This window comes from Prinia subflava, chromosome 3, assembly GCF_021018805.1.
Source record: "Prinia subflava isolate CZ2003 ecotype Zambia chromosome 3, Cam_Psub_1.2, whole genome shotgun sequence".
NCBI lineage: Eukaryota > Metazoa > Chordata > Aves > Passeriformes > Cisticolidae > Prinia > Prinia subflava.
The window spans coordinates 79,174,979-79,185,789 of NC_086249.1; the positions used below are offsets into that span (position 1 = coordinate 79,174,979).

The following is a 10,811-nucleotide window of genomic DNA, read 5'->3' on the forward strand; positions in this document are numbered from 1 at the left end:
TATTCTACCGTCAGTAAAATAATACATATTTCTATAATATCTTTTTTTTAATTCACCGATTCATAATTTTTTCTGTTCTTTCACACCAACCTCTGGTTGTTTCTCGAGTCTGTGAACAAGCACAGCATAATTGCCTTTCATATGTCCAATATCCATCACTGCTTTTTTCTTTCAGCCACAAAGTTTCCTGGACACCAAAACAAAGCATTCTTCAGTACGTGCTCAAGAGCTTTGCTCTCATACATCACTAACTGGGCATTCAGTTGCCACATAGTTCAATGCTCTACTAATCCTGAAGAAAATTACTCTTGCCCAACTCCAAAAGGATTTTAATTTGGAATTCCTGTTTTCTATTGGAGTTGTGTATGGACCAGGCTACAGATATTCAGCCACAATGAGGAAAAATGTGTAAACTACATCTACAGGAGAAGAGAACAATGATGGAGGAGTTTGATTCCACGGTCCTGGGACAACAGGAACACTAGAACTGGGTAAAGCCATAATTTCTGCCTTCTGCTCTGTCCCTGCACATTATCATCAGCATGTAATTCTTCAGTTACCTCTGGATTGCAGTGATGAAACGACTATTTTGATTTCAATGGATTTTGAAGAACTGGGTCAGAATGCATGTATAACAGATAATAAGCTTTAACTAAAAAAGCAATAAAAATGCAGAAGGTGCTATCTGAGTAATATAGCCCCATTAACATATCACACTTGAAATCTTAATTTTGGAATTTCCTGAGGTAATTTTAACTATGCAGCCTTCACTTTACATTAAGAGTCCTCCTTGTATAACACCTAGGGTGGCACAGCAAGTGTAGCAGGAACGGAAACGTGGGTTTCTTTCTGAGCTTAGTGACTTTACCCTCTGCTGCCTGAGCTTAAAGATGGCAGTCAGGAGAGACACAGAGTGCCAGCATGGGTTACAGTAGCATATTCTTTAGTTTTCTGCCACTCACACCCTTGTTTTCACAGCAGAAAAGGAAGATCAACAGGCCTGAAGGAAACTGGAGGGAAGTGTTCCTAGACTCAAAATAAAATAGTAAGATTTATTTTGAGTATTAAGACACATATGCATATATGGGGGTTGGGAGTGAGGAAAAGAAAAATACTCAGCATGGGTGTTAAGGAGAGAAAAACACTGTCTGCTTTGACAGTTAGTATTTGGTGCCCTCTTCTGCACCCATCCGTATTTTTAAAGTTCTTTAGAATGAGGAGAAGAGCATCTGTCTGTCGTCCATTTCTACATAGCAGTGCTTTGCTGCGAGGGGCAGAGGGTCATCCTAGCAGATGCCAGCCATCGTGGTGATGGGAAAAGTAGAATCTTTTTTTAGGTGAGAGGGAAGAGTGTGATAATAGAGAATAAAAGTCTGTGAATAGAAATTAAAAAATATTTAACTGAGATTTCAGTTATGACATCGAAATCATTATCTTAATAAAAGAAGGTTGTATTTTGATTGTGACTGAAAAAGAAGCATACCATGTTTATAAGGTATATAATCAGTTTAATCATATGCTGATCCCAGGACAATCTCATCCCAACATTTTATGAAATTACAAATAACATATAGCACACACAATTCTTCATAGTAATTTAAATGTCACTTTGCTAAGTGAACTTGAAGACAGATTTGCACTTCTTGAATGCAGAATCATTTCAGTATTAATTTCTATTTTTTTCCATTACTGAAAGATAATTTTATGCTAGAATTTCAAATACTAAAACCAAGAGGTTCACTAATTCTGGTCTCAGCTTTTGATCTCAGTTTGAGTTTCAAATTCAATTGGAAAGTTTCCTAACTACCTTTTTCTGTCTACCTTGAACTTCATTTTATTTGCAGATGCACAAAGCATTGCAAACATCTTACAGCATTCTCTACCAGTCTGCCACAGCCTGGGCAGCTCTTGTTTCCCGCAAGATTATTCATTTATTTTGAAGAAGAATGGTATGGAAGTTATAATTGTGCCAGCTCACAGATCCTCCAGTGAGAACTGAAGAGAGCAGTGTCTAAATTATAGACATCATTATGAAAATGATAAGCCTCAGGTTCCTGTACAACAGTTCACCTGAGCCCCTGACCCCAGGCAGGGCTGCTCAGAAACATCATGTGAGCAAGAAATAGCAGACTGAGGTCTGGTTGTACCCTTCCAGGTATGTTTCTGTTCCTGTTTATTGCTGGTTGACTTCATGAGAAGAAATCCATTTGACATTTTAAGATTTTCTTTCTTGGATACATAGGTTTGAGCAGCTGCTGCTAACCTCCTCTACAGTTTTGAAGCCAGTTTGTTTTCACTCAAGTTAAACCTTAGAGCCAAAACTGTCAGACTTGGGTGACTACATTCCACAGAGAGACATGAAAGCAATTGGCCAGATTTTTGAGGATGGAAAACATTCTAAGTTTGGATCAACTTAGCACCTCCAAAAGTCAGGCCATTCATTTAAGTGAGCAAATATGCATTTAGATTCCCAAATGGATTTTTTTTATTTGGAATAGCTGACTATTGTTTTCAATTCCCCTCAACAGTCAAGTGTCATCCTCAGTAACCTGTCCTGAAAACTGTTACCTTCGTTCTTATTTTCAAACTTTGGAGTAGAGAAGATACATCTTTAGTGTAATGACTAAGTTTTATACATATGTCAGAGGATAGATAGAATGGGGTATATCACAGAAAAAGGATCAGGAAAATATGCAGACTGTTACTCTGAGCAGGCACCTGACCTCAAAAGCAGCAGGCACAGTGCCAGGCAAGCTCATCCTGAATCTGACATATTACTGTCACTAAGCAGATCTGAGCAATATAAGGAAATCTTGCTATACCAGACCTGCATCTTACTGTGAAGGAGTGCAAATCCCAAATGCAAGAACATCTCTGCAAAGCTAACTTTAGCTTAAATGTTGCCCAAGTTTAACCAGGATCCCAACTTCGGTGTGGTGAAGCCTGTGGCTCTAACTGGCCCACTAATGGATGCAGTGTAACAATTGATCCCCCTGTAGCAGGGACATATGTTTGCTCCATGGGAAAACTTCAAGGGTATACAGTCCTTCAGTGCCTTCTGCTCATCTAAAGAGGTCAGCCTTTTCTTATAAACAATTAACTGGGGATGTTTTGTTTTGTTTTGTTTTGCAGCTTGCTCCAGTAAAGAAATCCATAGGATGCCCATCCACAACTGTTAGTGTTACATACAAGCATAGCGTGGACAAAACAAACTCTAGTGTTATTTCACAGTGTGGTTGCTGTCATGCAAGCAGAGCTCACACAAACAGAGTAATTCATGCACGGATAATTCATGTTAACTCTTCACTGAAGACACATCCATCAGTGGTGCACAGGAAGTGGTTTTACTCTTGCTTTGCTTTCACTTAGGTTGCTAATTAAGAGAAGTTAATCTAAGCAAGTTTGAACTGGATTCAAAGTGTCAGCCTCATGGATTTTCTTCTAGTTTACATAGATCAAATAAAATTAATTATGTAAACTTTTGGAACTTTTCTATTGAGGACAAAACCCTGTGTAATAGAAAATATGAGCAAAGACTGCAAAAATAGATTCCAGAGCTTACTGCACCCCTTTTTGTGATATCTTATACTTTTCTATCATATGACCATCTGCAGCTAAGTGGAGCTGGCCATTCAACAAAGGGACTAGTCAGGTCACTGAAATATGGAGTTGCCCTTTGCTTGTATTTGGATAACTCTGATGGATAAAACAATCCTGAATATTATTCAGGAAAGACATCAAACATTTTGCATCTGTACACAAAAAATAGCAGTCTAGACTGAGAGGAGGCTTTCAGCATTCCTATTTTCTACTCAACTTTGCAAAAAAAACCTTTTTGAATTCATTATTAAATGAAGGCATTTAAAAATAATAAACCGAAGCTGCATTTAATTTTCAAACAAGGATAAAGTACCTGTGGAAAGAGGAAGGACATTTTCCTCCTTTTACCATGGCACCTTACAGGTTTTGAAGATGATTAACTATTAAATGCTCTAATATTAAAAGGATTCTTAAAAGGCATTTTATTGTGAGGATTCCTAATTTTAAAAGGTGCTTCAGGAAGTAATCAGCTGTTTTACTGCCCTGTTGAGATAGCTATCTCTGACACTGTAAGCTCAAGTAGTATTCATATCAATGTAAGCAATGTTATGGCATACAATCTCAGATTAAACTTGTGGAAAGCAACTTCTAACATTGCATCACCTACGTAGTAAAAATATATGCCATTAATAGAATGTAATTACAAAGGCAACAAACAAATATCATGGGTAGGCTGTTTAGGAGAAAAAGGCTTTATCACTATGTCATCATCATATTTCTCTAACCTAACAAAACAAAAATAACTTTGATGAGTCAGTTAACAACATGATTTCAGAATAAAAACACCTGAGTTTTCTTTTTCAATGTCACTCTGTGCACATCAGATCAACTACCTTGACATTTAAACTGCTTGCCACATGTCACAATGCATCAGCCAGAACAGGCAGAGGGACTTGTGCTAGAAGTCTCTTCTTTAAAAAGGAGAAGCCTTGAAGGGGCTGAATTTCAGAGGAGTTATCCTGATTTTGGAAACCATTCCCTGTACCAATTGGTTTATCTAGGCTTTTTTCATCTGAGTCTGTCCTTACAGATTTCAGAAGCTAGCTGTTCTACTAGACCTGACAACAAGGCTCTGAAAAAGCCCCTTTTTAACTAGAAACATCACCTAGTACATCCAGAATCTAAAAGCTACAGCAGTATTCTCAGCCCAAAATTCATGTGGAAAACACTCTGACCTGCTACCTAAGGTGACTCAGCACTGATCAAAAAACACATGTTCCTGAGGAGAAGCAGTTTAACTGATCTAATTCTAAATCTATAGTATTCTGCCTACATATACAGATAAAAGGATTGAGCCCAAGATCAAAAGTGTCTAGTAGCTGCATACTGAGAAATTAACTTGGATCTCATCTGAATAGGAGCTCTGGAAGTGTGTGTTGTCTCACAGCTCTCCACAGTTCAGGGCAAATGTCACCTTATTTAGCGTTAACCACCTCAGCCCTTTAAGGGAGACTGTCATTCCCTTCTAAGCCCAGCCCACCCAGCCTGCAGCATGGGGACAACATCTCCAAGCAGGGGCAACACCTGTGCACAGGGATCTCAGTGTCATCATGAGTCTTAAAATCAGTAGAGGTTTTCTCCTAAATGTCCTGAAGCTAGGGCATAGAAATCAGCCTATGTCTATGTGATCCTTGGCACTCTCTTACTGATCCAGTCTCTAGGGCTATAGATTGCTAAGTTAAACAGTGTCAGGCAGAGTTCTTGGGTAGGAGAAGTCCACCAGCTCTATTGTAAAACTACAGTTTTTAGAATAGCTTAGAATAGTTGCAGGCACAGCTTTGGTCTTGCCATATAGGACTTCACCAGCCATGGTTCAAGAATTAGTAGAGCCCTGGCACCACTTCCAACAGGTGGTGTGGATGTGGATGCCCTTTGCTGAAGGGTGAGACTTTATTATTGCAGTTGCAAGCCACTCCATGGTCTTAGTGCCAGAACAGGGCCCCAGAATGCTTTGCTAAACACCAAACACAGTTTAAGCACTTGCCAGATGAAGACATATTTGCCCTCTTCACAAATTCAGGACCACATGTGAGGCATTTTCCAAAGGTTTGGAGACATTGAGAGAATGGATGATGAACTGGACCACTTCAGTCACCCTCAGAACTCCAGGGCATTCTCTAACACACCTTTGGAGAGCAATACCTTGTCCATGTGTGCTGCTGTTAGCCTGAGGTACATCTGTGGATGAAAGTGAGGCAAGTATTGCTTTTCATGGCTATCAGAAATGGAAATGGAAGCACCACAAACCACAGGTTTGCTGCTGTTATAGGCAATATAAAAAATGAAAATGCTTATACATCTTCCCACCTAGGTGTTCATTTCCACAATTGTAATTTTCAGATGAAAGGGTATGTCCTGTTGCAGTCTTAACTTCCAGTAAACAGAGATATGGTTTTTAATAAATGCATACTGTGGCCCATAGAAAGTACAAATCATGTCCCTTGCTACTATGCAATAAACCTTCTCAATACCTTTTATTTAATTAATCAATGCACAGTGAGATTTTTATTTTAACATCAACTCACTCCTTAACTATTAGAGTTCACTCCCTGGAGAGAAATGTCCCCAATTATCATAATTATCATATAGTTCAGCTCCTGCAAATTTTATATTATGCATTTAACTTCTGGCATCATAAAATGTGAAGTGCAAAGTAGGCATGATGTGCCTTCCTTCACAGCTTAAGAGCAGCATCACCTAGCTCCTAGATCTGTGCACTTTTCATACTTTTGACATGGAATTGCATTAGCATTAGCCATTCTTCTCTGTTGCTAAAGTAAGAGAAAACAATTCTTTGCTTCAAAACTACTTGCTATAAACCTTTCCTCCATTACAGCAACCATTCAAAAACTGTACATTCAATTTTTAGAAAAATTCCTGGAGAAATTTCTGAACTCAACAGGATAGTTTGTAAACTTGTCTTTTAGAGATTAAGTGTATAAAAAATTCTGAAACAAGTCTCGTATCTACAGAGACATTTGTTCAACTTGCCTGACTTTCTCCTCACCTTTGAGAGGTAGGAGCTGTCTCTGTTACAATACGCTGACATAGCAGGGCTATTCCCAGCAATAATGATGTATTAAATGCTTTCCAAGAAAGAATGCTTTCTCTGCTGTGGTAGCCTACTTACCTGATAAGTTACCTCAGAAATTCACTATGTGAATATACTTATTCTTCTTGGGTTTCTTCAGAAGTTTTTCTAGATAGTTACTTGAGGAAAGATCAGTATAGATCATAGTTTTAAGAAATTTCAAGATAATCTTGCCACTTGAAATGTTGAGTTGCATTTTTAATTAAAAACAATTCATCTGTATTTGATACTTTTTATATTAGATGCTTTGAATCCTTGGTTAAGCAACCTAAGGATGTATTTAAGTTTTTTTTTCCTGTGCATTTAAGAATAAGAGCTTTTATTCTCAATCTTGTTTATTTAAGTGCTTTAGACACATCTACCCTTTCTTCCACAGGCTTCTGTCCCACCACCATCATCCATTTATTTTTACTCCTAAATGAACATTTGGAATTGTCACTTAAGAGAAAGCATATTTTGCCAACGTCCTTCTCTGTTCTACTTTACTCAGTTCTGTTTATTTTCTTTACATATCTTCATTTACATTTCTTTAAATATTGACTTAGAAATTCCTTATATCTTAAGTAAGAAAAAAGACAGACTTCTTTATTGGTTTGTGTTAGAATTTCTCATATTGTACTGTATATGCCCATGCAATAACATAAATTTTTGAAAAACAGATTTTGTTTTAAATCAAGAAAATCTACCACAAATAGAACCATAACAGCTTGTTAGCAGACAGTGAGAATATTGCTGTGACACAAAGGTTTCTAGATTTTTCTAAAGACAAGTAAAACAATGAGGTAGTGGTGAAAAGAAAGAATCTTTATATATGGATTATGGAAGAAAGCTCAAGAATGTTGATTCACTTGGAGCTACTAAAATATTATCATATTCCAACAGCAATGTTTTTATAGATTAAAATCAAAAAGATAACTGGTATTTTAAGGAGAAGCTATTTTGAAAAGATAACCATCTCATTATAAAATTAGTTTTGATTCTTTAAAAACATTTGGCTTCCATCTGCTACAAGTTATAAAGAAAACAGAGAATAGGTACAAAAGAGAGAATATTAATTACTCTTTTTATTCTTTTCTTTGATTTATGGATATGATCTTGTTTTAGTATAAACAAACAGAATATATATTGGTTTAAGGAGAATACTTTTAAGGAAAAAGCAGATATTTCCCTGCCCACCTCCTTTTCCAGCTCCTCTTTTGCATCAGCTCATTCAGACAACTTCAGCAGGGTTTAAAAATGCTGCAAGCTGTGTGTACATAACTTCAACTATTTATTGGCCAGCACCCACCAGTAGGTAGATCTAACACTTAATCACAAGTGTGCTTGCCATCCTGACAAAGCACCTGATGATTGTCTGCTGGCAAGGCAGGCATCAGACACAGGGGAAAAGGCCAATCTCCAGGGCTCCTGAGGATGGTACCTCAGCATGGCAGAGCTGAAATCTTCTACCTCAAGCTGAAAGTCCCTGGCCTGAAAAAATTCCATTAATTGATCATGGACATTCTTAGGACCTGGTTTTGAAATTCCTTCTTGTGGTGCACGGCATTGAATAGCAGGCCATTAATGGCAACAGCTTTGTTCACCAGGTAAGAAGTTCTTTAAAGACATATGGCAGCAGAGTCCTGGCCTTGGCTCAGTTCTAAAATGAATTTCAAGAGAAAGGAATCCTCCCATTTTTACAAATATGTCCAGGTTCAAAAAATGCGGTGCTATTTACATTTAATTTTCTTATAATCTTCCACTCTACATTCCCATTAATTTGCTTCACTGACCTTAACTTCTGAGGATTCCTAAATTTTACGTGTATCTGAATACCGTGTTCCTGATCAGTCACAGCACTGTCACTCAGTGATAGTGAAAGCTATTCTATGTATTCTATCAGCTAAAACACACCACCATCAAGAATTCAACCTTAACTGAGAGATTACCTGAATATTGCATAGAAGGTTTGAGAATTTGTGAAAGTCCTCTAATATTTGAAAGCAGAAGACTAATTCAGATACGTTGATTTGTTTTGTTGGATTTGTTCTACTACTGGAGTGAAGATGCAAAACATCATCTAATTTTCAGCATGAACATGAGAAGACAAAATTTTTATTTTTCTAAAGAGTTTCAAATTATTCCAATTTTGTACATCAAATATTTGCATGAATCTGAGAAAAAAATCTGAAGACCAATGTGAGTTTGCAAACATTCGTAAAATAATTAGAAAGTGCTTAACAATCATATGCCATTAGAGTGAAAAACCTCTTTCAATAAACCAAAATAGGCAATTTAAAATAATAATTAAACTACATATCATTTGCAGAAAATTTAAAATGGAAAAAGGCAAAACAAATTTTGTTTCCTCAAACCTGTTCCTCATTGCAACACCAATTATTTTCAGGCTCCAATAAGGTGTTTAAAATGTGATTTGAGCATTATCCTGAATGTACTTTACCAAATAATTCCTCATTTAATTTCATGCAACAGAAGAATTACATGTAGTTGACTCATCTCCCCTTTTATTTTTAATGTTTGAAACCATAGTTTTTATTTTGAAAGATATCACATCTTCCCTGACAATTTCACCCAGAAGTAGACTTTTTTCTGAAGGCTTCTTGCATTTAAAATACTATATTTGCTCAGAACCTCTATATTCCAACAGAATTTCTTACTGAAATTCCAGTCTGATTAACTTTGTTTAATGTATTCAGAAGAGTGGAAAACTAGCAGTCATATCCCAGGGGACAGTGAAGACCTTTCTCAAGAGATATTTAACAAGCTTATTCATTTTGCTGAGCTTTAAAAAAACTATTTATTTTTTAAGTAAATGGAAATAATGTAATCTGATTAAATCATATTGTATCTATAAGTACAGATTGACCTTTCCATGTAACTTTATAAATTACTGAGAAGGCTTGGCCAAAGAGACAAAATGTCTGGCATCTTTAAAATATGCTGGAGCCGATTTACCTCCACAAGGTTCAGGATAATATGCTGCCAGCCAACCATGTCTGGCTGGACTGCGGCAGCACATTATAAATGATACATGACTTATGTCATCAATAAGTAAGTAAATCAGTCAGCTTGTGACTATGGTCACAGAAGTTGGAGATTCTTTCTCTTTTCCCCCTCAGAATCTGCCAGCTTACTCTTCTGTTTCACCTCCCATTTTGAAACAGTTATCATAATATGAGAAATACAGTTGCTTGCTGCAGATGTTCAGATTTAGGCTGACATGCAGCATTAGATTCTCACACGTAAGGAGATGATGATTCAGACAGTTTCTAGTGATACTTATAATAATCTCAATTACGTGTGCTATTTCATGAGTGAGCTCCAAACTGTATCATTTACCCTCTTAAGTGCTTTCTTTGATGGCTGAAGATGGCAGAGCAAAAGATGTTAAAACAGGAACTGCCTGTAGGTCAGGTTGAGAAGAGAAAGTATTCATTAGTGCTTCCTACTCTTCTCCTCAGGATAATTTCCCACAGTTGGAACTTGGCTCAAAGTGGTCACTGTCTGACAGGTTCTCCAGGCAGGCATAAAACATCTGTAAGTAAAACTACTTTCCACATGCCAGCTTAGTTCTCCAACAGCAGAGTACTATTTCTGCAGTTGGGTTATCTCTTGCACTGATGTGAATCCTAAAGAAGTTTGCCATGCTTACTTCCCTCTCCAATCATACCCACACAAGATTATTGCGGATTAACATCTTTACTTGTGCAGCAGAACAACTTCCAGGTGTCACATTGACTGGGTTTTCAGTACTAGCACCCACAGGTCAGACTGTTGGTAGTGCTTTGTTGCTGCAATAAGAGAGCAGCCAAAAATTATCAGTTCTTTACTTAGAACAACTGGGAAAGACATCTGCAATATGTTAGATAGGTGGTTTTGCTGGACACTCCATGGTCTTGACATAGATTCAATACAGGCACATGATTTGCTTGTTTCTGTAAAGAGTTTTACAGCAGACAACTGCAAATTATTTTCTTCGGTATTTTAATATAATGGTCAGATAGTAAGAGCAGTGATTTGTGGGTTTTTGTTGGGTTTTTTTCCTTAATCTAGATTCAATTTGTCATTCTCTTTCCTTGTTATTTCTGGTAAAGATGTATTGTATTTATTTCATTAGATT

General features: G+C 37.1%; 1 long non-coding RNA gene across 2 annotated transcripts; it reads left to right on the forward strand.

Annotated features, from left to right (window-relative positions):
- The first annotated feature begins 249 nt into the window (after positions 1-249).
- On the forward strand, positions 250-6,020 carry LOC134548660 (uncharacterized). 2 transcript variants are annotated; one of them, XR_010079855.1, is made up of 4 exons: positions 250-491; positions 979-1,045; positions 1,845-2,155; positions 3,133-6,020. It is a non-coding gene; the product is annotated as an uncharacterized LOC134548660 (long non-coding RNA). The 2 variants fall into 2 exon arrangements; XR_010079854.1 differs by having other exon boundaries at positions 255-491; positions 982-1,045.
- Positions 6,021-10,811: the final 4,791 nt, after the last annotated feature.